The sequence below is a fragment of the Cetorhinus maximus genome, chromosome 12, assembly GCF_964194155.1.
Source record: "Cetorhinus maximus chromosome 12, sCetMax3.hap1.1, whole genome shotgun sequence".
NCBI classification, from domain to species: domain Eukaryota; kingdom Metazoa; phylum Chordata; class Chondrichthyes; order Lamniformes; family Cetorhinidae; genus Cetorhinus; species Cetorhinus maximus.
In genome coordinates this window covers 18,219,498-18,232,398 of record NC_135890.1, presented here as the reverse complement: position 1 = coordinate 18,232,398, position 12,901 = coordinate 18,219,498, and positions in this window count along the sequence as shown.

Below are 12,901 nucleotides of genomic sequence, written 5' to 3'. Positions count from 1 at the left end.
CTGACTCAGGGGCCCTTTAAAGTGGCAGGCAAAACCCAATTCTGGGATTCCCGCCCCCAGTCCCGTTTCTGTGATAAGGGTGTGGGTAGCCTGCCTGCACACAACTTTTGCCCAAAAAGCTGTAGAGCTTTTTCAAACTTTCAAAACAGATTGATAGATTTTTGTTAGGCAAGCGCCTTAAGGGATATGGAACCAAGGTAGATAAATCGACTTAAAGTGCAGATCAGAATCAGCCATGATTGAATGGCAGAACTGGCTTGCAGGGCTGAATGGCCTCCTCCTATTCCTATGTTCCCCTGTCTGATCCCCCCTGATCTGAGCTGAGGTATGGTAGAGACTGTACCATTGACCTCAGAAGGGAAGGCTGGCTTTGGTTCTCTCTTGATGATGTGCAGACATCAATTAAAGACAGGATTGAGCTCAGATATGAGGTTTCCTGAAGACCAATTCTACATTGCCACAGAGTGAATAGACTCACCTAGTAAATTGATGATGTATTGGAGGATGACTGATTCTGTGGAACAGTGCCCCAACCAGAATCAATGACGTCTTGAGTGGAGGGGGCAGAGGGAGAGAAATCAGAAGAGAAGAATCAAAACTGGGCAACAGTTTAAAAAATATGTTTTGCAACTCGCCCTGGCTTGATTTAATGTCAAAGAAACAGATGCTGACACAGGATAATCTTCGTATTTGGCTATAGTTTTCAGGACATCTCTCTGGGTTGGCAGCCACTGTATATACAAACAAAATGGGAACACGGGGCTTATATTTATATAATCCCAAGCAATTCCCTTTTATGGACACAACAGGAGCATAATGTCTGGAGTTATTTCCGAGAGTTTAAGTGCCATACAACTCATTTCCCCTTTAAAGAGCAATTCTGCATTCCAAGCATCTACTAAAGGAACAACATCTTCAAGAAAAGATTTTTGGCAAATCTTTCTGTGAAAATAAACGGGAAGACAAAGTCAGGTCACTTATGCACAAATCCTCAGTTTCAAAAATTACTTTTAACCCATTGAAGGGGTGAGCTAATAGTGTGAATCCTACCCAGTCTGTTGGAAAAAGACAAGCTCTATGGATTGAATGGCTTTTCTTTTCTCTACAATTGTGAAGTCATACAGCACAGGAGGAGGCCATTTGTTGTACAGGCTCTTCCAATTATCCCCACAACCATGCTCTTACCCCATAGCCCTGCAAATGTCTCTCTTTCAAAAATGTATCTTCTAAGCTAAGATTTTTAACTTGAAATAGGAAAATTAGCATTACATCAATTGAGCAATTAAATCAATTGGGAGGTTTTAAGGTTTTCAGTTACAACACAATGAGCAATGAAAGAATTGACTTTGGCCAGCTGAACCTGTGTGAAAGTGGCGGTGACAGCTCACACATTTATTTACTGAACTTCAAAAGTAATTCATTGTAAACCAGTGTGTGACATCCTAAGGTACTTTGCAAATGCGACTTCTTTACACTGCTCATTGGCTAGTGAAAGGAATATCCCAGGCAGAGGTGTGTGAGGGAGAAGGAATATTATTTGTGGAAGCGGAATTGAAGACTGTGAGAATGGATGAATATACTGCAGTTTTTCTCGATTACCTTTGGTAATTATAGAGTATTGATACAAAGCATTCCTTCATCGAAGATCGTGTGCTTTTTACAAGTACATACACTGAGCTTGGCTCAGTCCACAGCACACTTGTTGCTGGGTCAGTAGGTTGTGGGTTTTTTCGCTATACTAGGATTTTGACTTCACAATCCAGGCTGATCCTTCTGCTCAATACTGAAGGGGGTACTGTATTGTCAAAGGTGCTGTCCCTTAACTGAGATGTTAACCAAGGCCCCATCTGCCTATTTAATAAGATGTTAAAGATCCCGAGGAATTATTACAAGAAGAGCAGGAAGTTCTCCAAATGTCCTGTGTAATATTCCTCCCACAGGCCAGCAACCCCCAAAATAGATAAATTGGTCATTGCTGTAATTATAAATCTTTTAAATGGTTGGAATCTATGATAAAAGAAAGATTTTCATTCACATGCCACATTTTATAACCTAAGGATATCCCAAAGTGTTTTTACAGCCAATTATATTCTTTTTGATGTGCAGTCACCATTGTAATTCGGGAAACATGGGAGAAAATTTATGTACAGCAAGTTCACACAAACAGCAATGAGTTAATAGCTAGCTAATTTGTTTTAGCAATGTTGGTTGAGGGATAGATCTTAGAAGATATATTGACAAAACAGGTATATATGGAAATAATTTTTTATTCATTCATGAGATGTGGGCTTCACTGGATAGGCCAGTGTTTATTACCCATCTCTAATTGCCCTTGAGAAGCTGGTGGTGAGGTGTCTTCTTGAACCGCTGCAGTCCCTGAGGTGTAGGTACACCTACAGCGCTGTTAAAGAGGGAGTTTCAGGATTTTGACCCAGCAACAATGAAGGAACGGCGATATATTTCCAAGTCAGAATGGTGAATGGCTTGGCGGGGAACTTCCAGGTGGTGGTGTTGCCTTGTGTCTGCTGCCTTTGTCCTTCTAGATGGTAGTGGTCATGGGTTTGGAAGGTGCTGTTGAAAGAGCCTTGGTGAGTTCCTACAGTGCATTTTGTAGATGGTACACACTGCTGCTACTGTGCGTCAGTGGTTGGGGTGCCAATCAAGTGGGCTGATTTGTCCTGGATAATGTCAAGCTTATTGCGTGTTGTGGGAGCTGCACCCATCCAGGCAAGTGGGCCTTGTGGATGGTGAACAGGCTTTGGGGCCTCAGGAGGTGAGTTACTCACCGCAGGATTCCAAGCCTCTGACCTGTGGCGACAGAGCCCTGGGAATAGGTGAACTTGATCTGTTTCATTTTTCCTTTGTGAACCTCAGTAGGGGTGAATGTGAATTGAAATTAGTATGTTTGTGAAAAAGAAACTAACATTTTTACCATGCATGTGTTCCTCCTGCAGAGGGCAATATTGCAAGAAGCCAAGAAAGCATGGAACAAAATTAAGCCTTTCAGTCCTTCAAGCTCTCTTTTTCTACTAACTACATACAACCTCTGTATTATAGTCACTGCCCAACATAGTTCACCTCCTCAGGCAAGTTTCTGCAAAAGAGAGAGTTGTTGAGGATTAGGGATGGAATTCCAGCGAGCAGGACCCATGTGGATGACACTTTGCTTCAATACTGGGGTGAAAGGATTTCATGGAGGCACAAGAGGTCAGAGTCGGAACAAGTCAGAGCAGCAGTATGTTTGGGAGGATATGGGGCTGGAAGTGATTGCAGAGATAAAGTGGGGTGAGTCTGCTGAGGGAATTAAGAGATAAGAACAAGCTGATTACAGTAGTTTATAAAACAAGTGTGATCCTTACCAAACAGAAAAAAATAATAACCAGTTGAGACTTTGCTTTAATATACAAACAAGGAGCAGGAGTAAACCTGCTCCGCCATTCAATAAGATCATTGCTGGTCTGATTGTAACCTCCTATCTACCCCCAATAACCTTTTTACCCCTTTGTTGATGAAGAATCTATCTACCTCTGCCTTAAAAATATTCAAAGACTCTGCTTCCACTACCTTTTGAGGAAGAGAGTTCCAAAGACTCACAACCCTCAGGGAAAAAAATTCTTCTCATCACTGTTTCAAATGTCAAACCTTATTTTTATAGTGACCCCTAGATCTAGATTCTCCCACAAGAGGAAACATCCTCTCTACCACTCTGTCAAGAATCCTCAGGATCTTAAAGGTTTCAATAAAGTCACCTCTTACTTTTCTAAACTCCAGTGAATACAAGCCTAACCTATCCAGCCTTTCCTCATAGGACAACCTGCCCATTCCTGGTATTAGTCTAGTAAACCTTCACTGAACTGCTTCTAATACATTCACATCTTTCCTTAAATAAGGAGACAAACACTGTACTCCAGGTGTGGTCTCACTAGTGCCTTGTACAACTGAAGCATAACCTACCTATTTTTATATTTAATTCCCCTCGCAATAAATTATAACATGCTATTAATTTTCCTAATCACTTGCTGTACCTGCAGACTAGCCTTGTGATTCATGCACTAGGACACCCAGATCCCTCTGAATCTCAGAGCCCTGCAATCTCTCACCATTTGGATAATATGCTTCTCTTTTATCTTTCCTGCCAAAATGGACAATTTCACATTTGCCCACATCATACTCCATTTACCAGGTCTTTTCCCACTCACGTAACCTATCTGTCACTTTGTAGTCTCCTTACGTCCTCTTCACAACGTACTTCCTTACCTATCTTTGTGTCATCAGCAAATTTAGCAACCATACCACCTTGTCCCTTCATCCAAGTCATTTATATAAATTGTAAAAAGTTGAGGCCCCAGCACTGATCCCTGTGGCACAACCCGCCAACCAGAAAAAGACCCATTTATGGCTACCCTCTGTTTCCTATTAGCTAGCCAATCTTCCATCCATGCCCAATATGATACCCCCTACACCATGAGCTTTTATTCTCCACAATAACCTTTGATGTGGCACTTTATCAAATGCTTTCTGGAAATCTAAGTACAGTACATCCACCAGTTCCCCTTTAACCACAGCATATGTGACTCCTTCAAAGAACTCTGATAAATTGGTTAAACATGATTTCCCTTTCACAAAATCAATTTGACGCTGTCTGATTGTCTTAAACTTTTCTAAGTGCCCTGCTATAACATCTTTAATAATTGCTTCTGACATTTTCCCTATGACAGATGTTAAGCTAACTGGCCTGTAGTTTTCTGCTTTCTGTCTTCCTCCCTTTTTGAATAAAGGAGTTACATTTGCTATTTTCCAATCTAATGGAACCTTCCCCGAATGTAGGGAATTTTGGAAAATTAAAATCAATGCATCAACTATTCCACTAGCCACTTCTTTCAAGACCCTCGCGTGAAGTCCATCAGGACCTGGGGATTTGTCAGCCTGCAGCTCCAACAATTTGCTCAATACCACTTCTCTGGTGATTGTAATTTTCCTGAGTTCCTCCCTCACATTTCCTGATTTACAGCTATTTCTGGGATGTCATTTGTATCCTCAATAGCGAAGACCAATGCAAAATACCTGTTCAATTCAGCTGCCATCTCCCTACTTTCCATTAGTATTTTTCAACAGTAATTTTATGTGAGTTTGATTGCCTATTCCCCCATGGAGCTTTTTGCCATTCTTTAGAGGCCTCAGAAGAGGAGTTAGCTGGGGTAAGCTCCCCAAGATTCTTTGAAGTTCAAGCAGGAATGAAGGAAATCAAAACTTCATCTTTCAAAATCAATTAAAGTTACTGATCTTCAGTGACAGACCTTGTAACCTAATGGGAGGCAGGGGACCAGGGACAGGGGGAGCAGGGTTTGGAGTCAAGATTAGGCCAACTTGGTGGAAATGGGGCCACGCTGAATGCCAAGCTGGGAACTGTACGGATCTGCAGGCTGATCATAGAGACCAAAGACAGATGAGATGGAGCAACATGGAGGCACTCTATCAAAGTTGTGTTGCCCTCCCCCCAATATCCTCCCAACATCCCCTCTACATGCTTGGCACCCCTGCAGTCACTCTATCAACAGACCCTACTAAAGCACCCTCACCCTGACTCACAACCCCCACAACACCCACCAGACTCAGCTGTCTACTGTTCCAGGGCTCACACTGGTGTGTCAACAGTGCCCACCTAATTTATGCAATGACTCAGATGCATTGGCTTGACTGCAGACCCCTTTCACTAAATCATTCACTGCATGAGTCCAAAGTCAATCAGGAAGTGTTTTGGCAATACAACCCGAATGGGTTAATAATTAACTCATAAATTAACAGATTATTGCCACCTGATATCATCACAGATGAATGATCTCTGGGAATGGATACATGGGTGGAATAATGTGCAGCTATCAGGGTGAGTTGCACCTGATTTTGAGAAAAGAGAGACTGGAAATACCGTACAGCGACAATGTTCCATTTAATCATAGTTAACTTCATGCTTCGTGCTGAGTTGAGGATTCCTTGGAAGGTTTAAGCCATAAATTTTTAACCAACATGTTTTTGGTTAGTTCCTTGTATTGAAATAACAATTTGAAAAAGGAAAGTTTTTATGAAAATGCCTAATACAGAAATCACTGCCTTGTAGTGATCATCTTTGTACTTGAGCTAACACTTGTGCCCAATGGTCTCTGTGTGCTGCAATTCGGATGGACAGGGGTGTTATTGCTCCTCATAAGGAAAGGCTATCTATTCATCACATTGCAGCAGCACAAAGAACTCATTCACCTTTTCAACGGTCATTATTTTTTACGGCTGGGAGAACATGGTAATAATTCATCCATGGCCAGGTATGAGCTATCAGAGGAGCGATCATGTTGTAAATGTTCAAACTACAAGGAGCTAACAGCTGATCCTATTGAAAGGTGGAAGACTAGAAGATGGATCCAACAACAAATTACATTTATATAATGCTTTTAACATAGTAAAACATCCTGAGATGCTTCAAGGAGTATATCTGGTCAAAAAAATCATCCAAGCCAAAGGAGGATACACTAAGGCAGATGATTAAAAGCTTGGACAATGAGGTAGGTCTTAAGGACTGTCTTGAAGGAGCAGAGGTAGCCAGGTTTAGAGAGGGGATCCCAGAGCTGAGCACTTAGCGCAGCTGATGGCAGGGCCACCAATGGTGGAGCAAAGAAAATCTGCGATGCATAACAGGCCGGAATTTGAGGAGCACAGAGATCTCAGAAGAGATCGGTAAGTCTGGACAAGTTATGGAGATTGGGAAGAATCAGGCCATGGAAATATTTGAACATGAGAATGAGAAGTTCACAATTAAGGGGTCAGCGAGCAATGGATGAACAAGATTTAGTGCAAGCTAGGGTATGGGCAGCAGAGTTTTGGATGGGCTGAGTTTACAGGGAATGGAAGGCGGGAGATCAGTCAGGAAATAATTGAAACATTCAACTGTTGTCTGTGGGCAAGGAGTTTAGTGGGAGAAAATTATGAATGACTAAAAACATTGTGTATTTGATCAGCCTGTGCTTGTGCCTAATTCAGACAAATGCCTAAAATATAAGCAGCCAGTACAAAAATCAATTGTTTCAGCTAGGAACTGCTGATGTTAAGGTTACTTTTTTTTATCAATTTGCAGATTCCACCACTCCTCACCCCCACTTCCATCAGTCCCCACTGTCAGGATAGATCCACACCCACTGGATTGCAAATCTAGACTTCTGCTGCCAATGGTGTTTTGATCATTAATTGAGAAATTGCAAACGACACATTCCCAAATTTCCAAATTCCATTGAGTTGGATAAGAATGCCTGAGTCGGCAAAAGTGATGAGAGTAACGTCAGTATCCAGGTAACCATCCCACAATCTGAAAGACAACCAATTGACAGCCTTCACTTATAAAAGTTTAACATGCTCCTGATCAGCTGCAGTGAGCTAATGTCTGAGTCGGAAGGTTGTAGATTCAAGACCCGCACCAGAATTTTAACACACGTTCTAAGCTGGCACTTCAGTGTACTACCGAGGGAGTGCAGCATTGTTAGAAGTACCGTTTCTTTGATGAGATGATGTTAAACATCTGTCTGTTCCAATGATTTAGGTGGATGTTAAAGATCTCACAACTCTTTGAAAATAATTCTTCCAGTGTGCTGGCCAACTATCCTCCCTTAACCGCCACCACCAAATACAAATTAACCTTGTCCATGTCCTGAAAACAAATAAAAACAATGCTGGCAAGGCCTATCTGTAGTTGCCCTGAAAAACTGGTGGTAAATCTTCTCTTTATTCCCCTGCAATCTGCATGGTGAAGATGCTTGCACAGTGCTGTTAGGTAGGGAATTCCAATATATTGACACAATGTCAATGATGGAATGGTCATATAAGTCCAAATCAGCATGGTCTGTGACTTGGAGATGGTAATATTTCTACTACATTGCTGTTCTTAACTCTTTCTGTGGTAGAGGCTGCAGAGAATGAATGTGTTATTTATAAATCAGGCCATTTGGCATTGAACTGCCCAATTCTACCTGCACTCACCCTCTGCTCCAGACTATGAAAAAGACACATTATTTTCAGCTTAGTATCTATCTTCAATTTGTCATTCCCTAATTTGTAGGCCTTTTTCCTTTGATCTGGTATGAGGATTTGGAGAGCAGAGTGAAGAAGTGGAGTGAGGTTCTCTACCAAGGTCATTGAGATAAGAATTGATGGAGAAACGTGAATAAAAGGGATGCATTTTTTTCTCTAACAACACCATCAGAACAGTTATGAGTGGAAAGAATTCCCAACAAAATTGTGACAGAAGAGTTACTGAAGATTGGGGTGGCAGTTTTTGGAACCACTTTCAATATAGTTGTGTTTAACAGCTCTAGTAACAGATTTACAGAGTTAAAATTGGTTCAAGATGCTTGAGGCTGATTAAGGCGCCAGGTCAAATAGGCAAAAAAACCAACAGAACATATTTAACCAAGCGATTGAACTGGCTACTCGCATTTTGCTATGACATGAAAGGATCAACACTTGTTTCTCAATGTGACTAGTACCTCAACTCAAGGCAGGACTTGTGGTCGCAAAGTTGAGACCAGGCATGTCTCTACAAGAATGGAGAGTAACTCAGTAGAGTGCGTCTTGCTGCTCACTACAGCTCTGTCCAGCTCTCTCTCCTGTACCTCCTCAGTCCTGGTGTATAAAAGATTGTTGAGGTGAGTTACTTGGAGCCAACACTCACTTAGTGGACTCGCAGATGGACATGGAATGGCCTTTCAGAGCATTGTTACCATTCTCGCTATCTCAAGGGCAATTAGGATGGGCAACAAATGCTGGCTTTGCCAACGGGGCTCACATCCCATGAAAGAATAAAAAAAATCACTTTGCTTCTTTCTCTATAACTTTCTTTATCTTTTTAATGTCTCTCTTCTCTCACTTTTTCCTTTCTATCCCTCTGTCAGTCCTTCTCTTTGTCACTCTCTCTCTCTCTTTCGCTGCCATCTCTTGTCTCTCATTGTCTTTCTTTCTATGTCTCTCTCTCTCTGTCCCATGTCTCATTCTGACTTTTAATCTCACGGTGTCTCTTTTATCATTGTCTCTTGTTCTGTGTTTCTTTCAGTTTCTGTTTCTCTGTCTGTCCCTTCTTGTCTCTCACTGTGTCCTTTCTTTTGTGTCTGTATCTGCTATTAATGTTGTCAAACTTCACAACATGTAGCTTCTGAGAGTTGAGCGCCTAAGTGACATTTTGTCAGATGTCACACACATATTCTTGACACACAGGATTTTCAGCAGATTATTTTTATAGAGGGGGGCATGGGATTTCCTAGTGGGGATGATACATAACTTCAGGGCATGTTAGGAGAATGTCCATGATCAGTACTATTTATAAATTTATATTTAACACTTTATTATTCAAACCTAGGATATAAGAATACAGTGACTTTCTTGTGCATTGGGACTCCAACACACAAATAAATCAGAACATTGGAAAGGGGTCTCAGTTTCTTGCCGTTCTATTTCCTCATTTATTACCACCAATAATGCCCGGTTTTTAATTGAATTTTTTTTCTTTCTCTAATTTCCTTTGATGTAACGCACCCATAAAGTTCAAAGGGAAACAACCACGGCTTACAGAACCTCAAGCATGATCTTTCAAGTTGATTTGCTCAAATTTGATCAATTAAAACCAGTTTACCAGCACGCAGCACTTCTGACTTCTTGTCCTGTGAGGACTACTGTCCATGTTAGACGATTGGCTTGTTCCCATTGACAGTCTTAACATTAACAAGCCAGGTTGGCTGGGCAATTGGCAAGTGACCTGGAATACTGCAATCCTGTCTGGCTCAGGGATAAAAAGGTATGACTTGGTTCCAATCTTCCATTGCCAGGTATGTCATCTACAAGTCTGCTTGATCTCCCCACAACCGCCAGATATTCAAGCTCAAACTGCTGGTCAGTAGGGCTGCCAACTGCCCCCATCCCAAGAATTATAAATGTCAAGGGATATAGAGGATTGGATGAGGGAAAAAAAAGAGGCTTATGGCAGATACAGAGGGTTGAAAACAGCAGAAGCCCAAGAGGAGTGTAGAAAGTGTAGGGGGGGGTACTTAAAAAAGTAATTAGGAGAGCGAAGAGGGGGCATGAAAAAACACTGGTGGGCAAGATAAAGGAAAATCCCAAGGCATTTTATAAATATATTAAGGGCAAGAGAATAACCAGGGAAAGAGTAGGGCACATTAGGGACCAAAGTGGCAATCTGTGCTTGGAGCCAGAGGATGTAGGTGAGGTTTTAAATGATTACTTTTCATCTGTGTTCTCTATGGAGAAGGACTATGTAGGGGTAGAAATCAGGGAGGGGGGCTGTGATGTACTTGAACAAATTAGCATTGAAAGGGAGGAGGTATTAATGGTTTTAGCGGGCTTAAAAGTGGATAAATCCCCAAGCCCAGATGTGATGTATCCCAGGTTGCTATGTGCGGCATGGGAGGAGATTGCAGGGGCTCTGACACTAATTTTCAAATCCTCTCTGGCCACAGGAGAGGTGCCAGAGTATTGGAGGACAGCGAATGTGGTACCATTATTCAAGAAGGGTAGTAGGGATAAACCAGGTAATTACAGACCAGTGAGTCTAACATCAGTGGTAGGGAAACTATTGGAAAAAATTCTGAGGGACAGGATTAATCTCCACTTGGAGATGCAGGGATTAATCAGGGATAGTCAGCATGTCAGGGAGAGATCATGTCTAACAAAGTTGGTGAATTTTTCGAGGAGGTGACTAGTTGTGTAGATGAGGGTAGTGCAGTTGATATAGTCTACATTGACTTCAGTAAGGCTTTTGACCAAGTCCCACATGGGAGTATCATCAAGAAGTTAAGAGCCTATGGGATCCAGGGCAATTTGGCAAAAATGGATCCAAATTGGCTTAATGGCAGGAGGCAGAGGGTGATGGTTGCAGGTTGCTTTTGCAATTTGAAGCCTGTGTACCGCAGGGATTGGTGCTGAGATCCTTGCTGTTTGTAGTGTACATTAATGATTTAGACATGAATATAGGAGGTATGATCAGTACGTTCAGAGATAACACGAAAATTGGTGTTGTCGTAAATAGGAGGAAAGCATTAGATTACAGGACAATATAGATGGGCTGGTAAGATGGGCAGAGCAGTGGCAAATGGAATTTAATCCTAAGAAGTGTGAGGTGATGCATTTTGGGAGGACTAACACGTTAAGGGAATACACAATGAATGGTAGGAGCCTTGGAAATACAAAGGATCAGAGGGACCTTGGCATACATGTCCATAGATCCCTGAAGGCAGCAACACAGGTAGATAAGGTGGTTAAGGCAGCATATGGGATACATGCCTTTATTAGCCAAGGCATAGAATATAACAGCAGGGAGATTATGTTGGAGCTGTGTAAAATGCTAGTCAGACCACAGATGGAGTACTGTGTGCAGTTCTGGTCGCCACACTATAAGAAGAATATGATTGCACTGGAGAGGGTGCAGAGGAGATTCACCAGGATGTTGCCTGGGCTGCAGCGTTTCAGCTTTGAGGAGAGCCTGGATAGGCTAGGGTTGTTTTCCTTAGAGCAAAGAAGGCTGAGGGGGGACCTGATAGAGGTATACAAAATTATGAGGGACATAGATAGGTAGAAACTTTTCCCCTTAGCAGAGCTGTCAATAACCAGGGGGGCATAGATTTAAGGTAAGGGGAAGGAGGTTTAGGGGGGATTTGAGGAAATTTTTTTTCACCCAGAGTGTGGTTGGAATCTGGAACACACTGCCTGAGGAGGTGGTAGAGGCAGGAACCCTCACAACATTTAAGAAGTATTTAGATGAGCACTTGAAATGCCATAGCATACAGGGCTACAGGTCAAGTGCTGGAAAATGGGATTAGAATAGATAGGTGCTTGATGGCCAACATGGACACGATGGGCCAAAGGACCTGTTTCTGGGCTGTATGACTCTATGAACCTAAAGATTAATCTCTTGAACGTTGCTGCAAGTAACCAGTGAGATAAATCATTGCAGATTTGAAAAATATTTTCATTGAACACTCTTGTTGATTAGTTGTAAAAATATTGGAGATGGGGAAAATTAGTTTGACAAGGACGGCATTTGGAGGCAGGAGTAAACCTCCAGGAATACATCCAACCAGAGTTGGCAACTCTAGTTATCAAACAGCTTGCAATCAAGGGGTTGAGTTCTCATTCGGTAGAGCAGATACTTTACCAAGGCTTCTTTAGGAGCTGTATAGTGATCCACGAAACTTAGTCTAACATCACCACCAGCCTTCTGACTATAGCATGTACGTCCACACACACCACATCAACCAGTTGGAGGAGTGAAGCTACAGCACACCCAGTACACGACCTAATCAGTCTAACTTTCTGATGTCACGGGTGGGGGTAATTTTAATTTAACTCACTGGGCGAGAAATCCCCAAGATTAGATTTACTGCCAATTTTACACCCCCAGCAATGTTAATGGAGAGATTGAAATTGGACAGGGTATAAAACCAACAAGACACCCAATCACATCAATATTCCAATGGGTTGGTTATGCTAAAATTGCATGTCGCATTTAATCCTCTCCCAGTTCTGTCAGAATTTCCTCCTCCTTAATTCCCATGTCATAATTACCCCTCAATTACGCCTGTCTGCAACACCCCCCGATTCTGCCCTTGCAAATTCCCGCCTTCCTATTTTCTTCTCTAACTGAAATTATCTTTCCCATTTTTCCATACTTCCCATTCTCGCCTTGAAATTCCCCTTCCTTTTCTCCTATCCCCAATATCCACTCATCTTGCTAGTTACCTCCACACCTGTAACCATTTGAATGAGGTCACGCTGTGGAGGGGAGGGGAAGGTGAAGAACAACCTAACCTGCTGGTTGAAATTAGACCCCGCCCATTGTTGCGCAGCGTGTGGGCAT